The 11,085-nt window shown below is 42.1% G+C and overlaps 1 protein-coding gene across 1 annotated transcript in view; it reads left to right on the top strand.

Annotated features, from left to right (window-relative positions):
- LOC311496176 (uncharacterized protein) overlaps positions 1–11,085 on the top strand; it is a gene marked incomplete at its 3' end in the record, with an annotated part of 351,079 nt that overhangs the window by 215,914 nt on the left and 124,080 nt on the right. The window lies entirely within an intron of this gene.

Below are 11,085 nucleotides of genomic sequence, written 5' to 3'. Positions count from 1 at the left end.
ACAGCCATCTTTGTTTATTGTCACAATCACACACAGATGTGCTTGGCATGCAAGGGGCAACAAGGACATTGCAGCGTTGGAAGAAACACGCAGCTTTTACAACGTCACATTTTAAATTGGGGTTGTTACAGGGGTCAAACACCACTGCCAGATACAGCTGTAGCTGGAATCAGTCATTTCAACTGGACAATTCATCCACTTTCTGTCACTCATCTAGGGCGGCTCACACTTATCCAAGTAATTATATCTTAAGCAGGTATTGTTCTGTTCTTCTGGAAAGTGCTGAGAACAATTTGGTTGTTCTGGTTTTTTAATCATATTTTTATACTTTGGCAGTACGATCATGAAACAAGATTTGAACGTCATTCATTGTGGTATTACATTGTGTTAAATATCCTTAATTTGATGAATACAGGAGAAAGAATAATAACGTCGTTTTGAACAGGATCAACAAGCTTTGGAACGAGTATGGCCTCTTTTTTTAGAACGCCTCCATGAAATGATTTATTCCTTTAAAATCCTGCAGAGGGAGATATCACACCATCCACCAACCATGAGGGTTTCTTCCCTCTTTAACGGCCTCATCAAAAGCCCACACATATTCAGTTTACTACTGAATGGAGAAAAGCAGGAAATACACACATTTATGAACCAGATATTAGTGTTATGTTATGCATTACATGATGGTCAGTGTTTGTTCACTAACTGATATTTAACTTTCAGTATAATCTATCAGGCTAAAAATATTAATTTGAAAGGTTTTCACACACGCTGTCCCCAGGTCAACAAATCTAATGACCGACCACTGAACTCTTAAGTAAGAGACTAATGCAAGCACTAGGGGAACAGTTGGGTTACAGATTTTAGTGGTCATCATGTTATCTCTCCGTAGGTCAGTCAATCATGTGTGAGTTAAAGGGATGCTTGGTGAACGTTACAGAAGCTCAGGAGACGGTTTGGAGAAAGTCAGCGGAAAGGAATGTGATTTCATACGGTCCAGACGTTTGGAGAAATGTGTAAAATGAAATGCCACCAACGCAACAAAAACATCTGAGATGTTATAGAATACTGTAATATTTCTTTTCATTCATTTATTCTCTTGTTCAAGCAGAACACAAACACTCTCACTGTCCCTAGATGACCCGCAAACCAGTGAGTTTCACACAGACATACTGCGCTTGCTTTCATAATCGCAAACAATGAAATTTCTGGAACTCGATTTAGTCCCAACTCCTGAAGGCTGATAAAATTCACACCCCAAACCCATCTCTAAAGTACAGCTGTTTCCAAAAGTTTTGAGAATGACACAAATATTAATTTTCACAGTCTGCTGCCTCATGTTTTATGATGGCAATTTGCATACTTCAGAATGTTATGAAGACTTACAAGTGAGTTAGAATGACAGACTGGAAGCTTTAAAAGGAGTTTGGTGCTTGAAATCAGTGTTCTTCCTCTGTTAACCATGGTTACGTGCAAGGAAACACATGCAGTCATTATTGCCTTGCACAAAAAGGGCTTCACAGGCTAGGATATTGCTGCTAGTAAGATTGCATCTAAATCAACATTTATTGGATAATCAAGAACTTCAAGGAGAGAGATTCAATTGTTGTGAAGAAGGCTTCAGGGCGCTCAAGAAAGTCCAGCAAGCATCAGGACCGTCTCCTACAGTTCAGATGCAAGACTGGGGCACCACCAGTGCAAATCTTGCTCAGGAATGGCAGCAGACAGCTGTCAGTGCAGCTTCATGCACAGTGAGGCGAAGACTTTTGGAGAATGACCTGGTGTAAAGAATCGCAGAAAAAACATCTCCAGGAAAAACATCAGGGACAGACTGATATTCTGCAAAAGGTAAAGGGACTGGACTGCTGAGGACTGGGGTAAAGTCAGTTTCTCTGATGAATCCCCTTTCCGATTGTTTGGGGCATCCGGAAAAAAGCTTGTCCGGAGAAGAAAAGGTGAGTGCTACCATCAGTCCTGTGTCATGCCAACAGTAAAGTAGATCCACCCAAGAACAGTTTGGTGACGGACAATGCCTTTTCCAGTATGGAGGAAACAACTTGCCATAAGGCAAAAGTGACAAAGTTGAACAAAGTATCAAAGTTTTGGGTCCATGGTCAGGAAACTCCCCAGACCTTAATCCCATAGAGAATTTGTGGTCAATCCTCAAGAGGCGGGTGAACAAACAAAAACCCACAAATTCTGACAAACTCCAAGCGTTGATTATGCAAGAATAGGCTGCCATCAGTCAGGATGTGGCCCAGAAAGTCATTGACAGAATGCCAAGGTGAATTGCAGCGGTCTTGAAAAAGAAGGGTGCAAACACTGCAAATATTGACTCTTTTCATAAACTTAATGTAATTGTCAATAAAAGCCTTTGGCATTTATGAAATGCTTGTAATTATACTTCAGTATAGTAACCATAGTAACATCTGACAAAAAGATCTAAAAACACTGAAGCAGCAAACTGAAAACCAATACTTGTGTCATTCTCAAAACTTTTGGCCACGACTGCAGTCTGAGGGCAGCGGAAACAAACCCAGGACAAAGGGTACACGTTCTAGTGACGACGTTCTAGGTCAGCAAGTTCAAAGACAAAGGCCTGTAAGGGTGGTCCCATATTTTAAACATGCAACACTGGACATGTCCCAAATCAAGACTCAACCCAACTCAGTGTCCTGACATCTTTCAGGTTGTTTTCTAATTCACACACTTCCTCTCAAACACACAAAACCTTTGCCCACTTGGTCATGGTGGCACTGAGGCCCTGACGAGGAGGCACATGCCAGAAGGGTACTCCATGCTTCCCACTGGTGGCTCTAACAATCAGTTCCTCAAAGGCAGCACCAGCCGAGGGGGTGCAGAGGCCTTTTTTCCCCCCACAGCTCTTCTGCATGATTACATCCTTGGAGTGCACACTCCTGAACTTTCAACAGCTTTCAGCTCCCTAATGTCGACGCTTCCGCAACTTCTGACTCAAAGAGCAAACCTATTATCACAACCACAGAGCTGGTATTGTCCTTCAAGCTTGGAGGCCTTGGCACTCACAATCTACGGCAATTACCTCACAGAGAGCGAGCACGCCGATTTCTGCTCGTTATTCTTGTTCGTAGAGAGCTATGGGTTTTAACAGTGTTTCAAAAAGCAACAGGCATCTTCACTCTTTGACACACCACAGTGATTTTAGAGGAACAAAGAGTCCGTGCGTCACAGTGGAGCAGACAATCTTGGCAACCATGATGAGAAGCTTACAGCATTTGCATGACGGCAGGTTTTCACAGTGTAAGCACAACTCTTCAATAGCGTTCCTGAGTAAGAGAAGATTTTCCAAAACTTTTTGTGATTTGAGGAGTATTTTTCGCATAGGTTATGAGGTTTAAGGCCTGGCGGATTAAAATAAGAAGCATGAATCAGAGATGCTATTAATAACGCAAGTACTCATCACTTTTCTCACACAGACCATCTGTCTCTCAACTTTGTGGGTGACTTCTTCCCACTGCATCTCAAGGCTGTTGTGTATATGAGAGGATTTTTTTTTCTGCATGGTGGTGGATGTGCTGCTGAGATGTCTGACTTTATGGGCTGATTTGTCTCAATGATGAGAAGGCTCTTCTCCGCAGGCTGCGCTCTCCTCTGTAAAAGGATTAGCAGAGTCTGACTCTCTTACATAACCGCTGCAAGCTCTTGTGCTGAACAGACGGTTTTACTTGCTCAGCTCCAGCAACTCCAACTGCACAAAAAAGCTCAACAAACCGTTCGGACATTTTCATAAACATTTCGTAGATGTCAAACAAAGAAGGTCACTCATCCTAAACTGCTGTGCTCTGGACTGATAGGTTACGTCAGCACTCTTCATCTGGTGCTCTAATGTCTTTCAAAGCTAAAGACCACGTGCTGCAGTGTTGGTTCACACATTGGCATTTTGAGACCATTGGCATGGCTCTAAAGATAGAATGTAGGCGCTGGTTGGCCAAGATGAAATGGTTCAAGGCTCCGATGGATGGCCTGGAGGTCCCACATCGATGAATCCTACTGACTTTGGTGATCCCATGACTAGTTCCAGCAGCTGGTCATGTTTTTGCTTATTCAATAAAATTTAATCATCTGTCATTTCTACAAATATGCCCAACAAGATTTGAATGACAATGACAATGACAACAGACAATGAGTTTTACCGACACTGGCAGTGTCTTGATTTTTCCTCTACTGCCCGTGTAAGGTTGATATTTGAGGTTGATTTTGTTCAAAACTGTTACTGTTGGTTTGCCATAAAATGTGGTAGACCAATAGACCTCCAGAATATTAGGAACTTAGTTCATCTGTTATCATATTGCTGACATTTAATGAGCGGCTAGATCTCAGAATGGTTGCAGAATGTGCAACAGCTAGCTTACATACCTGGAAAAAAATTATATGGGGTCAATTCAGGTGCCAGCTGTGTACTGCAAAACAACATTGTCATTTACTTGAAATCAAAGATCTACTTCAACTTCATATAAACAAAATACGTTTGTCGCCAAATAAAGGCACCACTGGGATTCGAACCCAGGATCTCCTGTTTACTAGACAGGCACTTTAACCAACTAAGCCATGGCGCCTCCTGATATGTTCCCCTGTCCTGCCTTTCTTCTGGACTGTTCTGTTCAAGAAGTTAAGTTTGAATGTTACCTTATGGGACAAATGGATTCTCACGAGATTCATGAAATGACATAAAACACGACACTGTATCAAGCTTCCAGCCATGTGCTTTTGGCACAGTCGCATTGCTCCAGACCAACAGCATCTTGCAAGGAACTACTGGCAGCTATGGGCGTGTAAAGAGAACGGATATAAGTATGTAAAACAGATGGTGTGCAAAGCTTGCCTAGAATTACATACATCATTAAGATTTCATTGTGATGTACGATTTGTAGAACTGATACAGAGAGAAAAAAATACCTAGGTATTTTTTTCTCTCTGTATCAGCTCTACTACTACTAACCAATCAGAGACATTTTATTGTAAACTAAACTAAATCAATCCAACAGCACTCACCTTATTGATATTCCAGGAAGATACAGAGAGACAGACAACCATTCACACTCACATGCACACCTACGGCCAATTTAGAATCACCAATGAACCTAACGAGCTTGTCTATGGACAAGATTTATTTCTGTCCAGTGTTGTATTCATTTTTCACCAAGATCTTGTATTAATGATGGGAGAGTCTGACCACTGCACAAAGCCTTCTCCAGCACATCCTAAAGATTCTCAATGTGGTGGCCAATCCATGTGTGAACATGATGTCTCATGCTCCCTGAACCACTCTTTCACAATTTGAGCCAGATGAATCCTAGCATTGTCATCTTGGAATATGCCCGTGCCATCAGGGAAGAAAAAATCATTGGTGGAATAACCTGGTCATTCAGTATATTCAGGTAGTCAGCTGACCTCATTCTTTGGGCACATAATGTTGCTGAACCTAGACTTGAGCAACTGCAGCAACCCCAGATCATAGCACTGTCCCCACAGGCTTGTATAGTAGACACTAGGCATGATGGGTGCATCACTTCATCTGCCTCTCTTCTTACCCTGATGCCCCCATCACTCTGGAACAGGGTAAATCTGGACTCATCAGACCGCATGACCTTCTTCCATTGCTCCAGAGTCCAGTCTTTATGCTCCCTAGCAAGTTGAAGCCCTTTTTTCCGGTTAACCTCACTGATTAGTGGTTTTCTTAAGGCTACACAGCTGTTCAGTCCCAATCCCTTGAGGTCCCTTTGCATTGTACATGTGGAAATGCTCTTACTTTCACTATCGAACACAGCCCTGAGTTCTACTGTTGTTTTTCTTTGATTTGACTTCACCAAACGTTTAAGTGATCGCCGATCACGATCAGCCAGGATTTTTTCCGACCACATTTCTTCCTCAAAGACGATGGTTCCCCACTAACCTTCCAGTTTTTAATAATGCATTGGATGGTACTTTACCCAATTTTAGTAGCTTCTGCAATCTCCTCCTCTGGTCTGGAGTCATTCTGTTGGGAACTGAATATGGTCTGGCAAATATCTGCCAGACGAATCAAATCGTTTGGCCAGGCTTCAGGTGGTGCTGTACAGAGGAGTGAAAGCTACGTAGCCGTGTCCACGCTGTGCGGCTGATTTTTTGTTTTTGTTTTTTGTTTTTTAGGGGAGTGGTTACAACTATACAGTTATGTGTATTTCTGTATAATGAAACTCCAATGATGTGGTAACAACCTCATATTCAGCTAAAAATTGTGCCTGAACAAGGATATAACCTTTCATAGTTTACTTGACATGTAAGTTAAACTCAAAGCATCTTGCTTGGAGAACAAAGGTACTGCTGGGATTTGAACCCAGGATCTCCTGTTTACTAGACAGGCACTTTAACCAACTAAGCCACAGCACCACAGCTCACATACAGAGAAGACATGTTATTATGCATGTCTACTGTCTTGCACGTGTCAGCGGGAGGATTTTGCACTTCAAAGCACCACTGTGCCTCTCACCCTGCTTCTACCGATGGGTTTAGACTCCGGTGCCCCTCTGTCAAGAACCTCACAAACTGCCAGTAGTGGTATCACTCACAGGGGACAGATGTGGGCAGGAAGACTACACTTGCATCCGAAGTCTGACAATTTCAACTTGATGATGTATGACTCAGATATGATGTTTTCATTTTTTCATGATGTTTTCATTTTAAAATCATTTTGTTTTTCCCACACTTAAGCTATTATCTCAAACGCATTTCCAGTGGGACACGTGTTTTAAATCGCAGTAAAACCAGACACTGGTGTTAGGATTTATATGCATAGCTGTATTACTGAGCCTCTGCCCAAAAATAAATCATAATTTTTGACATTTGCTGCTTAGCAGCAAAAAGAACTGTCCAAATAATCAGTCATGGTTTCTCTGAGTGTCCTTGAATGCAGCTTTAAGGAAGGTTTGTCAATGCCTCCATATTCAAAATTCTTCAACGGCAAGCTGACACACACGAATGGAACAAGATGTGCTGTTAAAGGGAGCTTGTTCAGGTTGGTTTCCATACCATTTAGAAAATTTACCACAGAACATACAACTGGTGTAATCCTGATTTTATCACCATCACTATCTTCTTCTTCTTCTTCTAGCAGAGCATTCAGAGTAGCAGAGTGCTCTGAATATGTGTCCCCTCCTGAGAAAACCTTTTATTGGAACTTAAGCGTGACTAAATATATCACAAGATGAAAGTCACTGGGGACGTCAGCGGCACAAAGCACGCTAGGTAATTTAATGTGACAGCGCCCCCCTCCCACCACCAACCATCACACACACATTTGGCTGAACTTGACCTTTTCCTACCTCACTCTGTGTTCATATGTAAGTTTGTACTGCATGATACACCTTCACTACCAGAGTGGGGGGTTAGTCAGCGCCATCCCTCCAGGGCTGAATACGAGCGCGCTAATTTGCATGTTCTGATCATTTTGAATCCTACACTGCATAACTGTGCAACATCTAGAAGAGTCATGGCACGACAAAGTAAATATTTCTGTCATTCACCTTCAGCAAGGTTTGTAAATGGTTGATTAAAGCATTTGCAAACGTTGGGTTGTCAGGTTGCTTGTCCTTTGTGTTTGGTGTTATTATATAGATGGATGCATTTGCATGGGTTCCTCAAAAATCCATCAAGTTTTAATGGTTATTGAGTAATATCACACAGTTTTGTTATTGCTTTGACAAGTCTGGTTATGCGTGTTTATAAATTCACTTGGTTCAGTTGTCTAGAAGGCCTCAAATGATCCAGTCAGTCACTTCTTTATTAGCCATATTAACTGCATTGTCAGTGCACCGCATTGGTCCAGACTTAAATGTTAAAATGACTCCTTGACTGATTGCAGTGCATTTATTTTCCCCACAGCATGAATCATACTGGTTTTAGCGACCCGACTGTTCTTTTGCCATGTTGTTGACATTTATGATTTATATGAAATGCCACCATGACAGTTGAATTATTTATTTTTTTTAAGCAGATTTTTGAGCCCTTCTGTTTCTTCGTGAGATCAAGTTTTGAACAATTTTAGTTACAGGTTCTCCTTTTAATTTTAAAAGTTTCTTTCGTGTCTTGCTTTACTTCCTGTCTGTCTTTTCCCTCCTCTGTGATTATCTATTGGTTTCTTCTTGTGTGCTCCTCCCTCAGTAGTCTCACCTGTGCCTCGTTGGCCTTCGTGTATATATATAGCTGTGTCTTTGTCCCAGTCTTTTGTTCAGATGTTCTCGTACACTGGGTATACCTGTTCATGTATCCTTGTGTTTCCCGGTATTTTTTGTTCCTCAGGTTTTTGTCACCATGTTGTGGAATTTTGTTTTTTAATTTCATAGTTTTTCGGCACTTCTGTTGGATTATCGCTTGCTTGGACTTTGGACTGTGTGTATTACCCTGCCTATCGCTGCAGCACCTTTCTTATATTCAAATAAGTTATTTTGCATCCTATACCTGCCTCCTCCTGTGGCTACGTTTCTTGCTACACATATTTCAACACTGATGCTCATGTCGCCCACAGCATTAAATGCTATACCTCTGGTCAGAAACCCACCCAAAACCCAGCAAAATGAATAACAGTTCCATCAGTTGGAGTTATAATAGTGTTAATTAATAGCTGGTAGAATGCTGAAATGCTAAGCTAAAATATTGCACATGGAAAATATGCATGTCAGCATTATGAGAAAAATCCAGCATGACCAAGCTGCTACCTCTCAGCCCCATATTACTATAATGTGCTTGTCATGAAAGGACAACTGAAAGTGAGCACATCCAGAATGGAGGCAACAACCCTCATTAGTATGTGCATGCAGACCTACAGCGAGCAGGGCACCGTGGGTCAACGTTCTCATTCAGACTTCTTTTTAATATTATTGTCACATTCCCAAATCTCAGCAATTAGCTTGTTGTATACAGTCTGATTACTAATGGGACTGCTGGCCAAACCAATTAGATTTAAATTGTGGGAAAGTGTGCTCTCTTTAGTCTGAAGTCTCAGTGTGTAGTAAATTCAACAAGCCTTTTTCAGCAAAACATCCAAAGCCACTCAGGTCCTGTGAGGAGCTAAACAGGAGCACCAAGCGGAGAAGAGGAGGGAAACTTCATTTTTTTACTTTAGGAAGCCGCACTGTACTTCAGCGTACTCACAGAGGCTTCACTGTTTGCCCAGAAGAGAGCAGAAAGACGGGCCGAGGGGCCCCCTTCTTTACAAAATGGAGCAAAAACACAACAATCCCTTTATTCAGCTGTTTGGACCCGCCATTTGAACAGCAGCTCGTCATTAAATTAACATCACAGCAGGCGCGCGCCCTGGCCCTTGCTTCCCGGAGCATTGTAGTGCACTCAGAAGGAAACTCATTCTTTCACGGGATACCAGGTCAAAAAGCAAGGGTGGCATCGGCTCGCCCTAGCAGTCTTTCTTGGCGATGAGAAATGGGAACAGTCCCCGTGCTGCTGTGTGAGCCCTCGCAAGGCCGAGCCCTGAAAAGACAACCTTTTAATCCCTGGCAGCCGTGAAGGACAAAGACAGATTTGCTTTTTGTTTTTGATGTCGAGCCACTTTCTCGCCATATCCTCCCCGAAGAGAGGACTGTAGTCCGTGCCAAAGCCTCTGACCACTGGTGAGGCTGCAACACATTTTACCGCTGCGAGGCTGAGGCTGGGTTGGCTATAGACTCATGTGCTGTGCACCTGCTTGGGGGAAGTGTCTTTGAATAAGTTCCCCAATGGTTTTTCAATAGAAAGATTTGTATGTTGGTAGTGCAAGGCCTGACTCAGGCAGCCAACAATAAATTAGCTCCTGAGCAGCACTGAAACACAGTTTGAACAAAACTAAAGCAAAGCCGCTTTCAGCACAGAAGCATTTAAAACCAAGATTTATAAGAAATTCAGCCACATCACACTCTACATAAAAAATGTTTGGTTTCGCCATCTATTTGAAACAAACTGTGTGAAATGCCAATACATTTCAGCCAGCCTGTTATCTTTGCCTCAAGCTTTGTGGCTTTAAAAGCCTTTCTGGGAAAAACACATTTAGCTCATCAGAGGAGGTTTAAACAAACAATAACGGATTTCTGATGAACATACACCCAATATTCACTCTCTTCTAGCTCTGTTTTTAGTGTCCTGTGGGAAACCTCATGCTCTTGAGCTTTTTAAATGACCTGCTTTGTTCGCCGGCTAGTTGTCTGTCTGGTATTTTGGTGCTGAGTAGGTAGCATACGGAGGATTTCCCAGAGCTTGGTTCCTGCTGCAGCTTGAAACAACGCTATAAGAGCAGTGAGAGTGAGTGGGTCAGCGACGTTATGTGCTGGTCAGCTCAACAATGAACTGAACCTTACAATGTACAGTAGCGCCATTGAAATGTAAATTACGGACTCTCTTTCACTGATGATTTAGTTTCTCTTTAGACAGCTGCAGAAATGTTTGGACTATAGTATAATAGTGCAATAATTTCCTGTCACTGTATTAGCATCTGTTCGTCTGACCCCCTTCGAGCCGGCCAGAAATACAACTCTGGTGCCATGTTTGGTGCTAAGTCATGTTCTCCATTTTCACAAAATATCTGCCCTATGATTCATACCAGTCCCTGTGGTCAGCTGGGATCATCTTCCCTGTAGTATACGGTTTATAAAAGTGTGTTTAAAGTGAAATGAACTAATAACATCGTCTAACTGATTGATGGACATGTAGAGAAGCAGCCTTTCTCCTACGCTCCATCTAACCTTTCACTTAGACCTCAGGTTCAGTCAATACATTTAGCCTACAACCTTAATAGTGAGCTAGGTACTGATCCCACCAATCCCACTAGCCATATGTTCTAACTAGTGCGGAAAAAAGCTCCAATATTGCTCCTCTGTCATGCTCTTCATTGGATTTGTATTTAAGGACCTCTTAATTGAGAAAGTTCAAAAGACTGAAGCAAAAGAGTGTGAACACAGTGTTGCTGTATCCCAACAACACTGCCTCTGCATGACGAAGTCACATGAGAAATGTCCTCATTTACCTCACACTAACTTCTGATTGAATTCCAAAATACATTTTCCAAAACATATAAGAAGTTTC

Source organism: Chelon labrosus (genome assembly GCF_963514085.1).
Source record: "Chelon labrosus genome assembly, chromosome: 11".
NCBI classification, from domain to species: Eukaryota; Metazoa; Chordata; class Actinopteri; order Mugiliformes; family Mugilidae; genus Chelon; species Chelon labrosus.
Note: the sequence above shows the minus strand (reverse complement) of the source record. Positions and strands in the feature narration are given on the sequence as shown.